The sequence below is a fragment of the Microtus oregoni genome, unplaced genomic scaffold (genome assembly GCF_018167655.1).
Source record: "Microtus oregoni isolate MIOR12 unplaced genomic scaffold, Mior012 000050F_010, whole genome shotgun sequence".
In the NCBI taxonomy this organism is placed as follows: domain Eukaryota; kingdom Metazoa; phylum Chordata; class Mammalia; order Rodentia; family Cricetidae; genus Microtus; species Microtus oregoni.
In genome coordinates, this window is record NW_024543234.1 from 379,349 (window position 1) to 385,037 (window position 5,689).

The 5,689-nt window shown below is 41.0% G+C and overlaps 1 pseudogene; it reads right to left on the minus strand.

The window, feature by feature from the left end:
• Positions 1–2,029: 2,029 nt before the first annotated feature.
• On the minus strand, positions 2,030–2,946 carry LOC121436945 (annotated as a pseudogene).
• Positions 2,947–5,689: the final 2,743 nt, after the last annotated feature.

Sequence of the window (5,689 nt, forward strand, 5' to 3'; positions counted from 1 at the left end):
AGACTCATATTGGTCTGCCTCATTATAACTTTAATCTGGAACCAAATTTAAATAGGTAAAATAATGCACCACTCACTGCTAATATGATGTATCATACATTAATTGATTTATATATGTTAACCCATCTTTGTTTCAGTGAAATGAATCCCATTTGATTATAACATGATTTATGAGGCATTATTAAATACTGTATCCTAATAACTCAAAATGGATAGAAACAGGTTGTTTGTTTGTTTGTTTGTTTGTTTTTAAGTACTTATTGGGGAGGTTGGCCTGTAGTTTTCTTTTTCCAGTATGTCCTCGTCTGGTTTGGGGATAAGTACAAGGCAGAGTTTCTAAATTAAGTTTGGAAATATTCCTTCCTCTTCATTAGAAGAATGTGAGAAGAATTAGACTTAGATATTCCTTAAAAGTTCAGTGGAATTCAATAATGAAGCCATTTGGCCAGTGGTTTTTCTTTAAATCACTGATGCAACGTCCTTACTTGATATTGAGCTGTTTGGATTTTCTTTTCCTCCATAATTCCATCTTGTTAGAAATATCAAAGAATTTATACACTTAGTCCAGGCTATCCAATTGGTTAACTTCAGTTCTTCCTATCAGTCTCTATGGTATTAGAGCTAATGCCTCCTGTACCTCCTGTGCCACCTCTGATTTTACTCATTCAACTTTTCCCTCCTTTTGAGTCAAGATAAAAAAATAACCATATTTATACTTTTAAAGAATTAAATCTGAGTTTTATTGACAAGATCCAGTGTTCTTGTAGTCTCTAATCTATTTTTGCTTTAATTTTTATTGTTTCTACCTTTCTTCTAACCTTGGTTTTACTTAGTTTATTTCTATGCTTTGAGGTATAAGTTAGGTTACATATAGATACTGTTTTTTATTAGTATAGGCATTTATAGCTATGTGTTGGAGAAACCTCATGTATTTTGGTATGTGGTTTCCATTTTTGTCTTAAACTTTTTAAATTTCTCAGGATGGAGAGATGGATAAATGGTAAGAAGACTAGCTGCTCTCCCAGAAGACTCAGCTTTGATCTTATAGAAAGGGCATCTAATTACCTCCTGACCTCCTCAGGTACCAGGCATGCACGGACATACATGTAGACATGTAAAATAAATGGGATTCATTGTTCAATCAAGTATGTTGTTCTGCTGTTGTTTGACCCTTTCAGTTTTGTTTTTATGATACATAAATACTTACAAGTTCTATATGTTTCAGTGATGGATTTGTCACATAATAACACTACTTTCTTTGTGTTACCCTGTTTTTCTTTGGTTACCAATGGCATCCCTCACTTGAAACATATTTGGGCCCTTAAAACAAAATCTTTTATAGCAAATGAATAGCTATATCTTATTTTTATCCATTCAGACACTATTTCTTAACTGATGTATGAAACATAAATATTCTACATATTAATGAGGTTGCACTTAAGTCTTGAGATGTGTAGTTGTATAATGTTTATGTGCAGATATAGACATTTTGTAGGATGCTGTGCTTGTTCTGTGGATGCTGTGATCCAAACTTCATGTGTATAGCAAACATTCTTAGCTACTGAACCATCTCTTCAGATCAATTCTTTTTCTCATCTTTTATGTATCTATGACAAATCTGTTTTTGAGTTACTATGTCAGTTACATGAGATAACATGTATTATTAAATTGATAACTGTAATCATACCCCCAAACTCTATAGTGCAGATGAAAGTTTTTGTCCCACCTGGTTCCACAGTCATTCAGTCCCAAATAAACACCCAGAGGCTTATATTAAACCACAGCATTTACCCTTTATTTCCTTTTCAAAACAAGAAACTTTAATCTAATCTCCCTTTCTTTTTTTTTCTTTTTCTTTTTTTTCTTTCTTTTTCTTTTTTTGGAGGCTCCTTCTTGGCTTTATCAAAAGCTCTAAGGTAGGACTCCAAACAAGGCTGTCACAGAATTGTCCTAACAGGCCTGTCCATCCCCAAGTCCCACAACCACATCTAGACTAACGCACACCAGCTTCAATAATGTGTTTGCAACCTTCAGTCTCTCCGTGGTCTCTTGATTTCTTTCCAGCGTTTAGTGGAGTTTCTGGCCTAGCCCCTTCTGTTTCTGCCTCTTGAGAGCAGCTGCTGTCTCCTCCATTAGCACCAGCTCCTTGTTCCTCACACTCATCACCGTCCTCCCCAGAATCCTCACTGTCGTCCTCAGACTCATTGACATCAGCCACGGGCAGCCGGGTACTAGTCACAGGCCTGTTGAGGTTTGCAAACTCTCGCCCAGAGTCCACATCAAAGGGATCAATCTCCTCCTCCTCAGGGGTGTCCTTGATGTTGGCCCAGTAAGTACCCCTGTTCAGCCTGCAGCACTTCCTCTGGGCCATGGCTGCACACTTATCCAGGAGCTGTCGGTTCAGGTTCAGGAAGCCCTTGCCTGACTTAAACTTTTGAAGCAAAATGACTGCAAGATCTGAAAAGCCTACAGTGCAGAAAGCAGCCGCAAAAGCTTCCACGCAGGAAAGTCTGCAGGGCCGGTCATAGTTTACAGGGTTGGCAGCCAGGAGGTAAGGCAGGAGCCGCAAATGGCTCCCTCACATCTTCCCACAGGGTGTCCCATCTAGTCTGGCCCAGGAGTAGTCTATGACAGCGACTCCTGACTGTGCCACCAGCTGTCTGCCAGAGAGTGTAGGGGAGGTTCTGTCTGCGGGAGACACATACTGAGTGCCTAGCAGGCTGAGCACCAGACCATCAAATCTTTGGCCCAGTCGCAGGCAGCGTACCAGATCCAGGCAGGCCAGTTTATGGCCTGTGCAGCTCCTGGGGTCGCAGTGACCAAGCTCCCACATAGCCAGGGGACAAGGCAGCAGCGCCGCAGGGCCCCGGCCATCCTGGCCCTTGGCCTCCTCAGGCTGCACGGATGCGCGCAGGACAGCGCCCACCTCTTCAGCGAAAGCGTCCAGAGAGCGCGCGCAACCTTCCTGCGGCCCATAGCCCCAGATAAAACTCTCTGCCACAGGGTTTGTTTGTGCAGTGCGCCTCTAATCTCCTTTTCTTTAGCTTTTTATTCTGACCATTATCCATAACAACTTGCAACGAACAACCTAAACAAAGACAAACATCCATAATCCACTTTTTAGAGGGGATGTGGGCACATTTTTCTAGGCTATTTCCTGCTGACTGGGGGCACTGGGTAATCTTTGGGGATCCCTGAGAAAATTTAGGATTATGGTCAAATCCTGACTGGAGTATTCTGTGAGGCTGGATCACCTCAGGCAGACACCTCGAGGCTATTCTGGATATAGAACTCAGAGGAAACTGCAATATAGACTTTCTGAGACATTGGATCATCTGGGCTATCCATTTTTATCAGAGATTTTTCAGGGGGTATATCTTGATTAAACCTGATTTTTCTTAACCCAGAATGACTCAACAGCCTCTCATTTCCTATGGAAATAAAAGCAGAACCTCTTTCCAAAAGTAACATATCTTTTGCCTTAAATTTTGAAGTCAAGATATTTTTTAAAATATATAGGTTGGGCTCCTAAGAGCCAGTTCATGCACTAGTGATAAATACTGGTTCCACGGCCAGTGGCCTCAGAAACTGCCCAAACCATACAACTGTCACCCACACTCAGATGGCCTGATTCGGGTTCTCCAGTTGTTAGGCTGGAGTCAGTGAGCTCCCACTAGCAGTCCCTATGGAAGGACACCTTGCTCAGCCTAGATACAGGGAGGAGTGCCTTGGTCCTGCCTCAAGTGATGGGACAGACTTTGTCAACTCCCCATGGGAGGCCTCACCCTCTCTGAGGAGTGGATGGGGGATGGGATGTTGAGAAGATGGGGGGAGCAGGAGGATGGGAGAGAGAGGGACTAGGATTTGTATGAAAAATAAAATTGCTTTAAAAATATAATAAAAAATAGAAGCTATATCAGCTGCTACTCCTTCTTCAGCAGCCAGTCAAACAATTCAAAGACAACACAATAACATATAGTATCCATATATATGTGTATATATATATATATATATATATATATATATATATATATATATAGTCATCCAGAAAGAGGGAACATGGGTTACAGAATTGCTTCCATCAGATTGGCATATATATATATATATATATATATATATATATATATGTGCTATTTAGAAGTTTTTACTCTGAATCTGCCTTTACTGTATATCTCTTTTTCTGACCACATGAGTCTTTAATCTGCTAAGTGGCACGACTAGGATTCTAGGTCCAAGAAGCATGCTGTTGACTACCCATAAACACTGTTTAAGTGTTTGGTAGCAGGACTTCTTAAAAGAACTGCGTGATTTTTGTTACTAATGCTGAGTCAGGAAGCCTCTCTTAAAGAAGCCACACCTCTGTTTGCCTCTAGCAAACAGAGTCCACCTGAGAAAATGCTGCTATCAAGAAGCTGTGCTTGATTCTGTTCTTTTGTGTCTAGAATCCTTTCCCAAGCTCTCTCAGGTTTTATATGGATGTAGTTGCCCAACATTGGGCACCATTTGTAGAGGGACGTTTCTGTCCTACCTGGTCCCACAGCCATTCAGTCACAAATAAACACACAGAATCTTATGTTAATTATAAACTGTTTGGTCTATTATCTCAGGCTTATTATTAACTAGCTCATACAACTTAAATTAACCCATAATTCTTGTCTATGTTTAGCCACATGGCTTGGTACATTTTCTCAGTAAGGCATTCTCTTCTTGCTTCTTCTGTATCTGGCTTGCAACTGCATCTCTGTCTTTCCTCCTCCCAGAATTCTCCTAGTCTGATCATCCTGCCTATACTTCCTGCCTGGATACTGGCCAATCAGCGTTTTAGTAAATCAATATGAGTGACAAATCTTTACAGTGTACAAGAGCATTTTCCCACAGCACTATAGTTTAATTTTTCTCCAATTTATGTTTTAGGAACTTGTTTTGATTAGTTTCTATGAGCTTGACACAGTTATAGTCATCTGGGAAGAGGGAACATGGATTGCAGAATTGCTTCCATCAGATTGGCCTATTGACATGACGGTGAGGGCATTTTCTTATTGAATGATGTATGACGGCCCTGCCCACTATGGGTGGTGCCACCCCCAGATTGGTGGTCCTGAGCTGTATAAGAAATCAAGCCTTGGGGAACAAGCCAGCAAGCAACATTTCTCCTTGTCTCTGCTTCAGTTCCTGCCTTGGTTTCTGTTGTTGGTGGATTGTATCCTATAAGATAAAATAAACACTCTCTTCCCCATTTGTTTTTGGTGATAGGTTTTTATCACAGCCACAGAGAAGCAAACTAGGATAGGGAAGTAATTCTTAGTAGATTCTTTGATCATGCTGAAATATTGGCTGTGTTCCACATTTGGGTAAGAAGGTTTCTGGCCAAGATTTGTAATCAGTTGACCATGGCAGACCTAACGTGAAGTTAGACAAAGCTGAGATCTGAAATCTAAAATCAGGTGGCACTAAAAACTCAGCTCTCCAATTGCGTGGGTTTTCAGACTTTGATCTGCAATTAACTGAGGTCACTGACTACACTCTTGCTCTGGCATGGGGAATGATCATTAATCTGATTAGGTTATAGGATGGGTTCGATGACAAGACTGGACTTTAAACTGGGTCATCTGGCCAGGCAGTGATGTCCATTGGGCTATCACAGATGAATGAATTTGCTGGTCTGATGTCTTAGTTGGATGAGGCCAAAG